The sequence below is a fragment of the Atheta coriaria genome, unplaced genomic scaffold (assembly GCF_025399875.1).
Source record: "Atheta coriaria isolate IRGN ID8LTWV9N9 unplaced genomic scaffold, Caltech_Dcor_3.1 hic_scaffold_3_pilon, whole genome shotgun sequence".
Lineage (NCBI taxonomy): Eukaryota > Metazoa > Arthropoda > Insecta > Coleoptera > Staphylinidae > Dalotia > Dalotia coriaria.
This window is the reverse complement of record NW_027045445.1, coordinates 10,928,573-10,946,130: the sequence shown is the minus strand read 5'-3', so window position 1 is coordinate 10,946,130 and position 17,558 is coordinate 10,928,573. Positions and strand designations below refer to the sequence as shown.

The 17,558-nt window shown below is 37.1% G+C and overlaps 1 protein-coding gene and 1 long non-coding RNA gene across 5 annotated transcripts in view; one reads left to right on the top strand and one right to left on the bottom strand.

The window, feature by feature from the left end:
* The window catches only part of Octbeta2R (Octopamine beta2 receptor), a 38,188-nt gene that overhangs the window by 9,927 nt on the left and 10,703 nt on the right, over positions 1–17,558 (top strand). For 2 of the 4 annotated variants that reach the window (XM_065299671.1, XM_065299673.1), the window contains one exon: positions 4,136–4,178. The exons of 1 other annotated variant lie outside the window; for it this stretch is intronic. The gene's annotated coding sequence lies outside the window, so the exon portion shown is untranslated. Of the gene's footprint in view, positions 1–1,729; positions 1,755–4,135; positions 4,179–17,558 lie in introns of those variants that run through there. One more of the 4 variants, XM_065299674.1, reaches the window with a different exon arrangement.
* Positions 13,468–15,110, bottom strand: LOC135789707 (uncharacterized). The gene is made up of 2 exons (XR_010547641.1): positions 14,604–15,110; positions 13,468–14,533 (listed from the first exon to the last, which is right to left on the bottom strand). It is a non-coding gene; the product is annotated as an uncharacterized lncRNA (long non-coding RNA).

Here is a 17,558-nt window from a genome sequence, read left to right as displayed (position 1 = left end):
TATTGTTTGCTTTCTGAAATAAAACAAAGAAAATGAAAATTTAATCCAAATGATTAAATAAATTACTTAAATGTTGTTCGATGCAAAATAAATGAAGCAAATGCAAAAACTCAATAACAAAATAAAGCATCCCATTAGCATTAACAAAACCTGCTATGTAATAACATATTAATGAAACACTAATTAGAGGTTTTAATTAAGTCATTATATTATTATAAATAATTGCCAACGGGCATGTTCAGTTCGGCGGTGCGCCATTCATTAATTGTATGCAGGCGAGTTTCGCGCATGCAAACAAACGCGATGATTTGTTGATAAAGCAATTGCTTGTCGCACGTATTATTTATAATTCAGCGTATGTGTTCGCCATTTACACGCGCACTTCTCCGCGGCCACGATTAGCTACGTTCGGCAATTTGCAATGCAAAACTGTAAAATTCGAAAATTCGAATCGAATGTTAACATTGCGCGATAAGATTATGCACTTTATTTTAAATTAGAAATATTCAACTTGCACTCACACACACACACAAGTTCACACATCGCATACAAACGGAGGAAGTGAGGTGAGGTAAAGTCGAGTTTATTATGACCGAACACGTCAACTTGCATGTGAGCATTTCCAGTGTTTCCACTTGCAGTTGAAATTAGACGGAATACAATGCGAAATAAACGCGAGAAAATGTATGATAATTTTGTGTATAGCAAGCAACACACAATGCAGTACGAATAATATAGGCAATCATGTATACACTGCGGCAATTCCACGTTGCATACCGGGTTGCATACATTAAAACAAACTTATATCTCTATACGAACACAGAGAAAACGTAAAAAATACAAAAGAGAAAAAAGCGCCATACACTTCAGTTAACCAGCGATATCTAAGCGAGGATGTGCACAGTCGCGTTTAATCTCCTGGTTCAAGCTCAGTGCCGCCCAACGCACATTGTCACGTTTTTCTCGAGCTCGTTTCGCGTTTAACATTCATGTAATCAAGGTACCTAGTTTTTTGTCGCCGTATATTTTTGCCCCAGCTTCGTTCTTTTATTTGGTGCCCGAAACACATCAAAAAGCTTTTCACCGTGTGTAAACGTATAATTTATCTGTCGTATAGGCAACCAACTATGGAGTTAAAATGTGGTTATGTTGTTAGGTCATCTGTTTGTCCTTGAACAATTTATCGGAGGATTGTCTGGCTGCCGAATGTGCATGAATCATCTACGGCGGACAATGGCGGCGGATGGACGTGCTTATTACTCAAAGCATCGGCATTTGCATAACACATCGGGCTCGCATCGGCAAACGCATCATTTATATTTGATTACGATGTCGCAGGCACCAGTATTACATCCGCCGGTGACAGGCGCAGCGCGTAACGGCCAGCAATCTGCTTAGTATTTGCTCACCTCCCGTTCCCCCCCGGCCCCGCGCACAGCGTGCTTGAATTCCAATTTCAGTCTGCTTGTACTGGCAGACCAGATGGTGTTTCCTTCGTCGACGTCCGTTTGGGGAAATCCTGGCTGTGAGATGCTGCGTGGAGTGCTGGGAATTGTAAATTCGAACATGAGGAAGGAACCTACTCAGCGCTACTTCTTCAAGAAGCTTCCTAGACGTGTGTTACATCTAACAGGGTTCCGCGCTCTAATGTTAATGTTCTTGGCGTTTTCCTCAGGAGAAAGCTCGTTTTGGACATGGCGTGACAGGATGGAACCACCGCACCACCGGTGGTTTGGTCGATGCGGGAGGCAAAAGTAACGCAACGTTGCCGAAAGCTCAGCTTCTAATCATTGCATATTAATCATGCGCACTTTAAGTTATTCCCATTATTAATGGCCGTTAGTTTCCGGCGGAACGTGCGCGCGCGCGCGCGGAAATAATTTTCATTAATCTCACTCATTTATAATTAAACGGGCTTGATTAAACGATTGTCGCGTTTGTTTGAGCATGTCAAACGCAAATTTAAATTTTTCCCAACCAACCAACCAAATTAACAATCAATATATGGCAAATGTATAATTTAGTTGCGTAATTGCTTCCATTCATAATTATATTCATATTTATTTACTCGTATATATATATTGCACGTAATTCATAATTATTTCTACAAAGTTTCAGTCACAAGTTGAAAAAGTTCTTCATTTGTTTGCGCTTACATCCACACAAAACATAACATATGCAGAGCGTTATTTGCCGAGAGTTGTATAACCATGCTTGCGAGTTTGGTTAGGATTAACCTCAAACGTAGCGCGCATACGAAGGCAGAAAATAAATGGAATTACTTACTCTGAACTAAAAGTCAAAACTCAAAGCAACGCACAACTTCAAATAAAATACGAACGCGAGGAGTTTACCTACATGTGAATTTTAATTAGGATTTAATTCCAAGTTGTGTGTTTAAATGCGATAAATTCGTTGGAAATTATTAAACTGGCACAAAATGGCGGCTTTTGTCGTTGTGCGGACAAAATGGCGCGTTCGAGTTATGGCCGCTGGTCGGATTAGTTTTTGGTAGCGTTTTAACACGGTCACGTTTCAATAATTTAGAATGCAATTAAACGTATTTCGCACGCGCGTAAATTCAACGCAAATGCGGATATTTATTTTGGCGCGCGCGATGACAGCCATTCTATCCCGCGTCGCATTATAATAAAATACGGATTACCTCAAAAAAAATTCCACAAACAACAAGCAACTGCAGCTGAAATTGCTACTTTGCGATTTGGCATGCAAAAAGTTATAATTTTACGCACTAATCAACAAAATTTATAAAAAGTTTGATTTATAAAAGAAATCCTTTTAACCCTGATGCAAAATCTTTGAAATTTATTACACCACGTGTCTAAAATGCATATTTTACGTACTGAATACACAAAACAGTATTTTATGCACATATAGAAGTTTATACAGGTTATAAATATAGCCGACCATGGCGACGATCTAGTAGTTCGTCGCGAACGTGGAAATATGCGGGGCCGGCCGACCGGGGAGCGCTTTAGGAAGCCATTATACTATTAATAAAGTTATAAGATCACATATCATCAGCGCTCGTTATGCAATGAATATGGGACAAGCCCGCAAAATGACCAACAACTGCACGCTCAAGCACGTTACCCACTCCGAAGCAATCTCATAAATAATGTCATAACGTGCAAAATTTTATATTAGTAGCGAATAATTCCATTTATTTTTCGGTATATTTTTATATTCCGCTTTCATCTCCTCTGACCTCGTTAGCAATATATATAGATATTCTTTTTGCGCTGCTTGTCGAGTGTTTTCAGTGTCGATGTAAATTTAATTTCTGTAGACCTGCGGCGGTATCAACATTAACGAAAGGAAAAACGCGTTTTATTTCGGTTTCGGCGATGTTTAATTGATCCCGACGGGGGGTGTGCGCCCGCATATATCCCGTGTGCCTGGCGCAAGAACAAAGGAATAAACAGCGGCTGCTTTTGACCGTCGCGCCTGGACCGGAATGCGAAAGCAATGCTGCAAAAGGCATGATGTGATGTGCGTAAAGGTGACGGGCGTAAAAATGAGAGTTACGAGTTATAGCGACAGAGAGTGAAAAGGACGAAAAAGACAAAAAAGAAGAATAAAACACGCCAAGCATGCCTCCGGGGACAATTTAATAAACGACACATTTTATTACGAATCGCGTGGGAGGGCAGAGAAAAAAAAGAAATACATTTTTCAGGAATCATAAAGGCGCTGATCAATTAACGCTTCTGTGGTCCGATGATGTTAAACAACTCTTGAGAGTCCTTGAACATCAATTAAAGTTTGAGTTAAGAATAATTGAACTTGTTTTGCCTACGCCAAGTTATAATTTACTTATTTAAGTCGTTGTCGCCGGTGCGGAGCATTTCAAATTACTGACACTTTATGTCACATTAACATAATGACGGCGTGAAGTGAGCATGGCTCCTGCACTTTGCCCACGAGCATTATTAAATTAATTTGTTAATTAATGGTGTGCAAAAAGAGCACATGTTACTTAATAACTGCTATTAAACATTTCGTGTGTAGGCAACTTGTATTACACGTTTATATTTCATGTACATTGAGTTGCCTATAGCAAATAAAACTCAAACTATCCGAGTTAATAATTTTTGGTTTCTTTTTGTTGCAGAACTAGACTGAATACGCAAACGTACTCAAATCTTCAATAAAAGGTAAACTAATCGAGTACCTATCTAGTTAAAATTTAACATTTGATTTCATCAGTGAGCAATTTCCGTCTGATGCGACCGCAAATCTATTATTGAACTATCGGTTGCCAAATTGAACCGCATCGTGATTAGGAAAATCGATAAATTTGCAAAATCTGCTCGGCTGGTATTTGGAGCAATCAATCGGCGCCCATTAATTTGCACAAAATGAATAGTCGCGCAGTATCCAGCAGATCATCAAAATTGCGCATTATTAACAAGGGTATAATCCGCTTTAAAAGTGATTCATTAAATTACTAATGTGTACCTGAATTACGAGCGGAAATATAAATAGCATTGGCATAGCATTTTTGCCATCACGCTGATACATTATGACGCATATATTAATTTTCGGTTTTTATTTCCCGAATCATATTGAAGCGTGCGGAATTAAAACTACACGGTAATTACACGTTTTCGCAATGCGGTTGCGCGCTCGTCGAGCACGAGCATAATTAAAACTCGCACGCTGACTCGGACTCGCCCCGGCAATCAAGAGTGGCGTATGTGTGTGAGTTGTTGTTGTTGTATTTATTCGAGTGCAATAAAAAACGGAAGGCGGAACGCCGCGGATCGTGCGAACGCATAACGCTCATTGACGATGGTAATTCGCTGATAATGAAAGAAGCATCGCCGGCAATCCGCTACTGCCGGCCTTGGCGCACGAAAACAACGCGTTACCGCACACACACACATCACATGTCGACAACATAACCACGCGACAACAACTATGCGAAACATTTCCGAACAGGTATGTGTATTAAAACGTGAAATTGAAAATTGATAGCGTCGTTTTTTTGTTGTTGTTTTAAACATTGGTTTATAATTCATGAATGAATAAATGCGTATTTTGCAAGTTGTGGATTTATGGTGCTGATTTGATGTATGCAATCTCGGCACTGGGTTGGTTAGTGCTTATAAATGTGGTGTATTTTGACAGAAGACAGCAGAATGGCATGTTTGATGTTGACTTCAAACACGGCGCTAGCTAACGACGCAGTCGAGCTTGGTCGAGTTCGATTAAACGTCTTCGTGTCAATATTACACGGCTTTCAGGAATGGATATTCCATTGAGTGCATTCGTATTCTGAACAAACAAGTCTGCTAACTAAGCTTCTAAAACGGATAGTTTCTGCTCATCTCTAGTTATTAGTTAGTATAAACTTTGGAAATAGTAAATAAATTTCAAAACTCATTATAATTTAGGAACTATAACAACACAATTCATCCTAATTTGATAAATGCGAAATTCAAAGTTTAATTGTTTATTTCTGATACTTTCAAGTAAAAACCACTCAACAATCTAATATAATATTGAATCGCAAAATATGTTGGTAAACGCATAACTCAACAACGTCTAGACCAATTTGGCCAATTCTTTTTTTTAAATGTTCGTTAAAGTCCAATGATGGTTTTTACGGCGAGGAAAATTCGAATAATTGCCGGGAAAACCTTAAAGACAGCCCTTTTCTAAAGGATAAAAGTTGGCATAGAGATTCAATCATAGTTACAGTTAAATAGTTGAAACCGAGATGGCGAGCTGAAGTGCTTTATTAGCAATTCTTTATATAATTAATTTCTTTAAAATAAAATTGCAAATCTTATTGATAGAATTGACAAGAGAGTAAAATGAATTACATTTTTATTAAACACTACCGGGCCGAAGTCGCGGGGAAAAGCTAGATTTTTTTTTAAATTTTGTGATTGTGATAATTTTGAAGGAAAACCTAATAGACTTGCTTTTTTCACAAAAAAAAAACTTTCGGGTGTGAAATAAGGGATGAAAGTTAATATGAAGATCAAATCACAGTTATAGTTACATAAATTAAACCAAGATGGCGACAAAACAAGAAAAATCCAAAATAAATCAAAATTAATTGATTTAAAAATAAAACAAACTAAATTTTCACTATACAATGGCCCTTTCCAGCACTATTTCCTTGTAATTAAGAAAATTACTAAAAATTAACTCAACATTACTGCACGCAATAATTAAACTGGATGGTTTGGTTAGGGGTTGTTAAAGAGTGGCTGCAGATGTAATGCCATGTCGACCATTTATCTCCGGGCACCACGATACCCGTCTCTTTGTGATGATGATCGGCGAGCGCTTGTTTGCGTTTTTGACGATGGTGGGAGCCGCGCGCGTGCGGCGTGCTAGTCCATTGCCGCTCTAATTAATTGCTTCGCTTAATTACGCGACGAAACGCGAAGAAAAACGCCCAAAGACGTACGGAAATGCGAAAATAAACAGACTCTAAATCATCGCCGAAATTGTGTTATCAACACCAACCGAACAAAATATACAATACAATGGCATATTCATTAAGCATGCAAAACACTAAAATTAAACGAGTGCGTACTCACCCAATTCGTGGTTGGTCAGGATAATTTATTTATTTAACGCACATAATTAAAGAAAGCATGCGGTTGCTCATGTATTTAATATCAAATTAATTCAAATAAAACATAATTTAATTAAATAAATTCATCGACGTAGATGTTTAGTCATGCGCAGTGTAGACTTTGTTTTTTTGATGGTGTGGGCGTAATTTGAGCTTTGAGTTACAAAATTATTAGGGTCATTGGCGTTTGGCGCAGATTGCGCAGTCGGCCGGCTGCAAACTGCAGCGGCGGTGGGTGGCGCACGCCTCGAATAAAAGTGAGACATTAAATTGATATATCGCGTTAATTCACAACTATTACTGCACCCTTTTCAGTAATCGCTGCGCACGGCACGATTACGATCAAAACGCCGCATTATCCCCGAGCACGAAAGTCGCTACAACATTTACGAACAAATTTGTTTTATTTCCGGCAAAAAAGAGAAACAAAAAAGTGCACAACTTCACTACCAACGCAATAAATCCAACTTTTTAAATATTTAATACGCCGAGGGAAAAACATCTGTTACCTGTAAAGGTCATCAAAGTTATGACGACAGGAAAAGAGGAAATCATCCCCTTGGAAGATAATATATTATATGAGAAAGTGGGCGGAAATATATATAAATCACATTACTTACAACCATCGACCGCGGGGGTAAGTTTGGGGCAAACGTGGGCGTAATGGAAAATTCAGGTACTTAATTTAATCCTTTCGCGGCGAGGAATATATTCGCTGTCATACATTATTCATGTGAGAGGGGACCTTTGCGTAGCGCCCGTGGAAATCGGTTGATAATGATAGCCGAGGTCGAAATGAGTGAATAAATAAATGAACGAAAGAGGATATATCAACGACGACTATCGAGGATAGGCCCCAAAATGACAGCGCATATCGATTCGTTATTGTAGTTGGTCACAAAGCCTCAAATTTATTTCGCACAGCTCCCGCCATTTTTATAACCTACATAACCTACAAAAATATTACCCATATTATGTAGGATTAGACCATTAGGCGCGGCATCAACATCGCATAAATCAGTTTAATGCGCGCGAAATCACCGCCGGCCCCACACGTTTGATTTGATCGAGTTTCGTCTGCGATTGTTTCAAATTTAAATCGATCGCGCGCACGCCGTAAATAGATGACGCGATGTCAGAGCTTTTAATGAGGCAACTCGTAATAAGCGACGGCGCGTGCTACGCGCGCACAGCTTTTGTTTACAATGGCGAATTTATATTTAGACACCGCCGCACACATCTCTCTTTCTATTTATTGTAGGTCAACTCGCTGCGGCTCGTCTTTCACAATGCGCGACCGTAACCGCGATCGCGAATTCGCAAGTGTGACACCGAGCGCACACGTGGATTCGGGAGTCAAAACTCATAATGCCACCGTAAATGCAGAGAAAATAGACACGTGCATGTACCTTGTTACTATTTAAGCTGCTTTGCATCTGCTAAATCTTCTTCACAGGGAGGACAACTTTACATTTCACTGAATTTAGTCAACAACAGCGTTTCCTTAGATGACAAGCATAAAATAAGTATTGTAAAATGACAAATAACCGCTGCGCAGGCGCATTACGAAGAATTGCAAGAATTTTGCGCCGCCAGCGCCATCTACTCAAATATAAGACATGAAGAGTGAAACACACTCGCGTGTCTCTAGAATTACATAAATGCAACACAAAATACACCCCCGCATAACCTGCGGTGGTAAAATCTACTTAACCATGTTTGAAAGCAGGTTTGAGGTAGTACACGGAATTCGATATTTACTAGATAGGTAGATATAATATTCAGATGCGGTGATGCAAACTATCCAAACCGCAGGAACCGAAATGCATGAGCTTAATGGAGATGTCTTCGGTCTTGGTGCCCTCTGACCCCAATCCGTAGCTGAGGAATCCAATTCCGGTGCGACGCTCAGTAACTAATTAATTTGGCCCCGTATTGTCCCCTTGATAACTCGCATTGTGAATCGCAGACAGATCAAATCTTATTTGTTATCGAAAACTATTTGTACTAATTCACAGGCGTGATGCTGGCGTTGTTGTCGACGGTTCAATTTCGAAATAAATAAAAAAGCAGCAACGAACCACTTGAGTCACTTGACCTCATCGATTCTACTTAGTTTAAAAACGACCGAATGTCAATTATAGAAAATTCTACATTATTAAGATGAATTGATCGGCATTTCGAGTGTGTCGTCGCGGGTCACACTCTGACGTTGATATCTTCCAACGCGGCGAATTAACAATTAATAATTAATCACACAAATGGGTTAAAAATAGATAATGGCACAACACGTCCGCTATTTTTATCAAGGATTATTTCGGCTTGAAATAAAATCAACCGGCTCACAATAAATAAATAAATAAAAATGAAACATTTTGTTGTACATTGAAATTTATGTAATTCAAATCTATAATATAAAAAAAATCGCCAAATCTGTTGGTAAGCGCATAACTCAATATCGCCTAGACCCATTTGGCCAATTTTTTTAATGTTCGTTAAAGTCTAATGATGGTTTTTACACCGAGAAAACTTCGAATAATTGCCGGGAAAACCCTAAAAACAGCCCTTTTCTATGGTATAAAAGTGGGCATTGAGATTCAATCATAGTTATATGTAGTTAAATAGTTGAATACGAGATGTCGCGCTGAAGTGCTTTATTAGCAATTCTTTATGTAATTAATTTCTTTAAAATAAAATTGCGAATCTTATTAATAGAATTGACACATACTATGTCTAGAACAAGTGAGTAAACACGAATTACATTTTTATTAAACACTACCGGGACAGAGTCGCGGACAAAAGCTAGTATTATTATAAATGCGAATTTGTGTGTTTGTGACGCTTTCACACAAAAACCCATGAAGCAATTTTTATAAAATTTCGTATAAAGATATTTATGACTAAAGAAAAGCAAATAGACTATTTCTTGTCGTAAAAATAAGGGTGTAAAATAAGAGATGAAAGTTGGTATTGAATTTCAATCATAGTTATAGCTATATAATTCAAACCCAAATAACTCTAAAGTTTAATATTAGCATTTTAAAGTTTTTAAACTAAATTTTTTTAAAGTCTACACAAATGAAGCCAGTGGGCAAAAGCCATCAAATAAAAATAATTTAAACATGTAATACACTTTTTTTCTCTCACTGACTTAAACATACTATATACTATTAATAACCAAGCGCGTAATTAACCCAAGTTGAATTAATTCGACTTTCAGACAAACAACAATATCCAACGTGACGCAAGTCCCGCGACGACGTCGGCCCGCATAAAACGAAACAATTAAATGTTATAGTCGTAAAGTGTGCGCCAAGTGCACTTGCGCTTCCGAGAACAAACGCTTTCAATAACAAACCAATCAGTATATCAATTTCTTAAACCACAATTACACTCGATCCGACGACGCATCCGCATCAACACAACATAATCACAAAAAACAACTGATTCATACTTTGGTATTAATCATGTGAAAATTTGTTTATAATCATTTTATTGTACATGTGTGTAATTTATGTAACTAGTAATTTCCGGTATGAGTTTATATATATATTTTTTTCAATTCATTAATTGTTGTGAAGGTTGCCTGGCATTGCACTGCGCTCTGTGTTGTGTCTTAGAATTTTTACAATAAATTACGCACGACGTTTGGCATGAATTCGCGATTAACCCAGAAGCAGCACTTGAGATGTGCGCGGCGGCACGTATTTGCATTGTGTGCTCGAAATTCGTCTGTTTGGGCATTCTATGCGCACGCCGCACGCAATAAATCTTCCTTCAACTCACCCCCGAACAACCCAAAAACCAGCCCCACCTTCACGAAACAACTTGTATTACTCATCCCATCCTTTTAAGTGTAAGGTATAGGTTAGAGTTGGAGTTGAAGTTGCGAAAACCACTAGTGACTTTTTGGACTTTTTTCTTCTTCTAGATCGCTGATATTCTGTTCGGTGCAAAGTTTGTCGTCGTTTTTTCTATTAGGCCGCTGCGCGCTGATAAAAACTTGCGGCCGAAAGTCGCCAGAAAGAAAATATTTCTTGCCACCGTAAGCGAGTTTGCGAACTTGCGCGCGTTTTATCATTAATCAAAATCTGAGCGATGACCTGATAACTAATTTTAACTTTTTAACTCGCCGACAATATTTCAAAAAACAAACAAAAAATTTATTTTATCTGTGTCAACACATTTGAGTTACGGTATAAGCATCGAACGCTGAATTTAAATTTTTTCTCGGAATTTAAATCGTTTTGGCAGGTATTGTTTTTGTTATTTCAGTTTACGTCGTCCATTTGTTTGTTTGTTTACACGACCGAACATACAAATTTCAATTCGTATTTGCTTCGGTGTTTGTTCGGCGTTTGTGTGTGAGAATTTACGCAAATGTTGAATGTCGACCTCTCTCACAGCGTGCACGCGCCGCCAGAAACAGCTTTACTTATTCATGCCGGATCTTGAATGAGGAGTCGCGTTATTAATTTACTGCGGTACTATATCGATCTCCTGTGTGTGGATGTCTTGGATCGTCACAACTTTTCCATGTTTACTACTTTCAAGATGAAATACACAAGTTCACAAACGAATTTAACCTCGAAATGTATACGTACGCGGTTGAGAATAGAATCTGTACGACTGGTTGCCTGAAAATAAAACGACGCGCAATTTTATTCTCTATTCTGCGAATTTATTTTGGCTTGCGGAAGAAAGCGGATTTAAAATCCATTATCAAAGAATAGAAATACGTAAAATGTCTATTTCTGGCCGGTTGAGCTTGCGCGAGGACTAGAGTTATGGATAATGCGTTCGTACTTTAAGGGATGGCCATCGCTCCGACCCCGACGTTTGAGCATTTCAACATTTCAGCGTTTCAGCATTTCATGTGGCTGCAAAAGGGGTTTTGCGCATTTGAGCGATTTTAATATCGTGCGCCGCTTTATTTGCTCGTGAGATTTGACCGTCAAAACATTTTAAAATCGCTAAATATTAATTTTTATTTATCACCGCCCTAAAAAATATTATATTAAAAACCTCATTTACATCTTAACGCACACATAAGATACACTTTCATTAAACTTTCAAACCAACTCACATTGTTTGCAATTAGCAAACATAATTTAAAACGAGCGCAACAATGACTTTGCACCCGAAATATTTACACAACGTGCAAGCACACGAGTATGCAAGAATGTAAATACCAAAAGCTATTACCATCTCAGAGTACTTACAAACAAGCAAAAAAACAATTTTCAACTCTGGAAAATATTTCCACACTAAACAAAAATTAAAAGTGACATCTTAAACGTGTGCGGGTACATAAAACATAACACGTTACTTCTTGTTAACCTCATTACGCCTGTTATGCCCGTTATCCTGTTTATGACCGATTTTTTTTTGCTATCTATATATTTTTTATCATGTTGAGTATTCCAAGCGTGTCTCCGGCGGTGCACAAGCGGCGAACACGCACGTCGGCTTCACCTGCCGCCGCAGGAACATAAATTCATTACGAAGCGCATTAAATTTTATACACTGGATGCCGCACGCGGCGCGCAAAAACAAGCTTCTGGAGGCGTCTTGCCGGAACGAACACAAATGAACATAAACGTTTGTGATCTTTAATGGATGCTACAGAATTCCAGCAGGCGCAGGGTGCGTAAAATTTCTGTTGACTATAAGACGTTTAGTTTTATATCTAAATCATTTCATTTTATTTTCCATGCGTAGATTTTAATATAAAATAACCTAACTTTTTGATTCTTGCTTGATTTTAATGTAAACAAAGGAGAAATGCATTTAACTCCATCTAAGTTTGAATTATTTAACAATAACTACGATTGAATCCGCATATAAACTTTCATCCCTTATTTGTCTCCTTTATATTTAAATTTTTGGGACAAAAAGTAGCCTATTTTCTTTTCTTTGAACAAAATGAATTCAATACTAAATTTAATAAAAATTCGTTCAGTAGTTTTCCCATGAAAGAGTAACAAACAAAGTAATAAACTTTAACTCGCGTTTAAAATATTTCAAAGAATGAAAACACGTTAAATATCTAAATATGTTTATAAAACACAAGAATTCCAGCCTCAACCTTGAATGCAACAATGCGCAAGTCGTGAATAATTGTGATGGTTACTGATTAATTACTGTTTTCATAGCGCAACTCATTATTTTGACATTTTTGCAATGTTCAACAATTCTCGACATTGTCAATAATATTTCATTATCTACTCGTTGAACAAACGGAATTCGTTATTTAATATTTCAATGTTTGAAACCAACTCAAATCCGCACAGAGAGATCAAGTGATTAAAGTGATTTGCAACGGCCAAATATTAATTTAACAGATATGATATTGATGTCCATTCGAAATTACAAAATGATTATACCCATATATTAATGGATGTGTCTATATTAATCTTTGAACACATTTTAATTAACTAATTAATTTTCGGTCGCTTAAATATTTGTTTTCTTTCGATTAATAATTTCAGCCCGCATGATTTAATTTAATTATTGCAAAGTTTTGGGTAAATATATTTTTGGCGCTTATGATATTTACTAATAAACTATCAACTCAAATAAAACTCCGATACGCAAAAGTTCAACTTATACCTGATGCAAACGGAAGCGGAATATGATTGATTAAACTTGAAATCATTCAGAATGAAATTGCGCTGAAAATTTTTGTTTAAAAAATAAATGTGCACCGAAACGCGTTGCAAACCTAATCATAGATCTTAATTAAAACTTTGATGAGGACACAATCCGTTAATACTCCATCCAGGCGGTAAGAGGTTTTCCTAACGCTGGGAAATTCTTTTTGGAGGTGTGCTCTGCCGGGCGCCAACTTCAATTAAAAAGTTATATTACGTTTCCTTCATTTCCACAATTTCCACATCTTAATCGATAGCTACCTACTGCTACTTGCACTTGAGACTTTAAGATCTCAATCAGGATGTTACAATAAAAACAAAAAGACAAATTTTTAAAAATCAACCCTCACATGGTGTAATACACAATAATATGATTGATATTACCGTTATTGGTAACGTTTTATAATGCCATGCGAATTTATTACCGAACAGGACGCATTTGACGCATTTTCCAAATTTCCCTCTGCGGGTGTGGGCCGCAGTCTAAACATGTTTGCATAATATAAATGTTAAACACATCTTTGTGGGGATGTGTATCGTTTGCGGCTACATCCATTTCGTCGTTTTGCGCCAAGGCTGATGATGCCGTGTTTGTTTAACATCAAATTTAATGTAATAACATACAATACATTAAATATGCACATACTTAAGTTTACCTCTATACGCGGTATAGAAGTGTATTACACGCATAAACGGCTTGTTTACACTGCTTGTACCTATGAATTGATTATTTCATGGATATTAGGCACATAAATGTTGAAATTTTTGTTATTTGCATTGGATTGGGATATTTTGTGAGATTTGTTGATAGTGGTGTGGATGGTGGCGAGTCATGAGGTCATGGGAACAACATTAGAATATCGGATGGAAATGCATGCGCACGTTTTCGTTTGGAATGCAAATTTTCCTCGGTTGAGTCGGCGTTAACTCGGTTATGTTCTGTTTTTATCCACGGCGCACTCGTAAATATCATGGAAACAGCACGATGTTTCTGACAAAAACTCATAGTATAGAAATATTTGAGTGAATTATGTAAGAAAATGGATTTTGACAGCAGTTAGACACAAATTAAGTGCAGAGTCATGCAGAGTTAATTCCAAAACTATATATACAGCGTGAATGTGTTGCCTTGTGATGAAAATAACGTTTATTTCGAGACTCTTGATGAATTATTTATGCAATTTTAAAACAGCATTGTCTTTATCTTCTTATAAAAAGTGCTTGTCATGGTAACATTGAAGAAACGCATCATTTTCACGTGCTAAAAAGATAATAAAAAATATAGAAAGCAAACAATTTATAAAATAAATATATAAACACATGTTGCTTACCTCAGTTTACACATATCACTGCTTTAATCATTATTAAATCTATGAAATAGATTTACCCAGTAAAGCACATGTACACTTATGAGGTTATCATGAGGTAAATGTTTAATATTTGTTTGATTCTTACGATATTCGCGTTTGTGACTGCTTGTCCTTCATCTTAAACCATTCGAACCCAGTTTGTAGTCGTACCACAATGTTCAATAACATTTACATTACTTATTAATTATTTTTGTATTGAACAATTGCAATTACTGCACTAACCGCACAAACAGCAAAAATATCCGCCAATTGTGAACGCGTGACCTCGAAAACAATGCAGAAATTCAAATCTCCGCCACCAGCGCCCTCTACCAATTTGAAGACGAAATCCATTGTATAATTTGCGTGCGTATTTTTCGAAAGCAAGCAAGATTTTGTAGGATTTTGTCATCTAAGTGTACGTAATTAGTTTTGCTCTAATTAAGCCGTGTAGCTCTAATGATGCTGCGTAAAAAGCGTACCATAAATTTCTTTCCTTCGCAAGCAAACAAGAAAAGTCCAGCCCATTAAGCTGAAACAAAAACAACGCAGAAGAAATTCAAAGAAATAAATTAAAATAAAATTCAATACATTTATATTTATATATATATTGTTATTTCCCGGAACATACCAAATTAACACACTGAATAAATCCGACCTAAAAAAATATGTATTTCCAAGGAAATACTCGCTATTTTTCTCCTTGATGACCCGGATGAAACGTCTCGAAATAGGTCAAACACACGGAACCAGAGAATAGCCGAGGATATTCGAGAGACTCGCTTTTCTTCCACGCGCGTCTAATGCATTCTGCGGTGTAGAATGCGCGTGTTGCCTCCGGCAACTGCTTGATTTTTGTTTCGTTCTCCACGCGCATGTTTTTCACCTCACATCATTTTACACTGCAACGCTTACAAAAGCAAACTCTCACCGAACGGATATGAGTCATCCAACGCCATCTAGCGTGAAATAGCTTTCAACTAAACATCATATATTCAAATGAAGCAAATAGCAAGTAATAGTAATCAAGGGTATTAATTTCAATCGTAATTAACGAACGTAAATATTGAACATGCTTTAAATTCATCCGCGAAAATATCTGCTCGTCGAAGGTTCAAAGCAACGCACCAAATTGATGTTACAGGTGCGTTATCCAAAAACATGTCGGTGTGTTGGGTGTTTGTGAGTGTCGATCGTAGTTAGTTAAGTAGAATACCCCTAAGCGACGAGGTGAAAGCTCCAGCTCGCTTCTTCTGACACCTTTCGAAGGGGGTTTGCCGCGTTTGGATATCTTGCTCTCGCATCGCTTGAGCGCCGAGCTGAGCAGAGACTCCAAAGGGAGCGCAGTGAGCGTTTAATACTCCCTCTCGATTTCCATTAGATAACAAGATAAATTCGCCAGTTCTCACGTTGTAATCAACGAGATTATTATGTGCTGTGTGCTAATGAAACCAATAATTCTTATAGATTACTAGGAAGTATTTTAATTTTTTAATTTGACGCTAAAAATAGAAAAAATTAAAAATTTTGAAAAATTGATTTGATTTTTATTCATTTATTGAAATAGGGTTAAAAGCAGTAAAATAAGAAACAATTGATGGATGAAAATTTTATTAAAATTGATGAGTTTATGTTTTTTTTTTGTAAATAATTTAATTTTAAAGATTGTAAAATTGAAAAGAAAATTTTTTAATAAATTCTTAGTGAAAGTGTGTTTAAAGACAAACATTTAGAAGAAAAAAATATTCAAATTGGTAAATTTTTGACAAAGTTATTGGCAATTGAAAAATAAAAACAACAAAAATTTGGAAAAAAATTTTTCAAAAATTTTTATCTCAAAAACGAGTGCATAAAAAAATATTTAAAAATTATGGAGACATTTTGCAACTAATACTAAAACAATAAAAATTTATTTTAACGTAGATTACACAAATATGTAGTGAATAACTTGATTGTAACAATTGTAAGTTCACTGATGTGACGTTGAAGGATGCAAGTGGAAAAAAGCAAGCGGGCGCAGGTAATGCCGAATGCAAATTTGAATTGTAAATTTAATTGGACGCCGCCCAAACAACAGCCGCCCCTTTGCGGCGGGTCCGGCCGACAAAAGCCGCGCGCGACACGATTTATATCTCTCTACCTCCCGAGCGCGCTTATCTCGCATAATGAATTATAATCCTTGGCGTGATTATGTTGACACAAACAACTAGGTGTGCGAGAGGCGAATGAGAAATGGAAAGAGTGCCGGTGCGGAAAATACCTATGTCACCTATATCTGCGCTCTACCAAATTTTGCATTTCGCATTCCGCCGGCGTCAAATTCGAATGCAAACGGGTGGAAAATCCATTAGTTGGACAGAATTTTATTAAGAGGGTTGGCGACGGCTATACTTGCACGTGACGACATTAAAAACATAAAAATATGACATATAAATATTTGAGATAAAATAGGTGCAAATCTAGTTTGGAGAATTGACGGATTTCATCACACCGAGCTTTTGTGCGCGCATTTCTTGCGTTTTTTTGCGGGATGAAATAGAAATTCGCATATTAAATTTTCGACGCCGCTCACACCTCTCAAATCTAATTTTGTTTCAATCTTTTACGCTCGGTTCTTACCGAGCAGTGGAATCGTAAATAAATTTTTTGTTGAATATACAGAGAGTTAAAAAAATTATATAATAGTATATTAAGTAACAAGTGGCTAAACGATGGCATTACAAACGAGATTGTCAATCAATCGAGTGTTTAATAACATTTAGCCATGAGGTGCTTATGGTATTTTTTCTACTTCCACTCTAGTTCCACGTTGCGGTTTTTGTATTTCAACTTTTGTGTATTAAATCATCGTAATTTGCTCACACACTTATACAAACTGTATGGTTTTAAGTGCCTTGCCACGCGCCGGCCCATGTGACGCTTCGGTTCATATCGTGC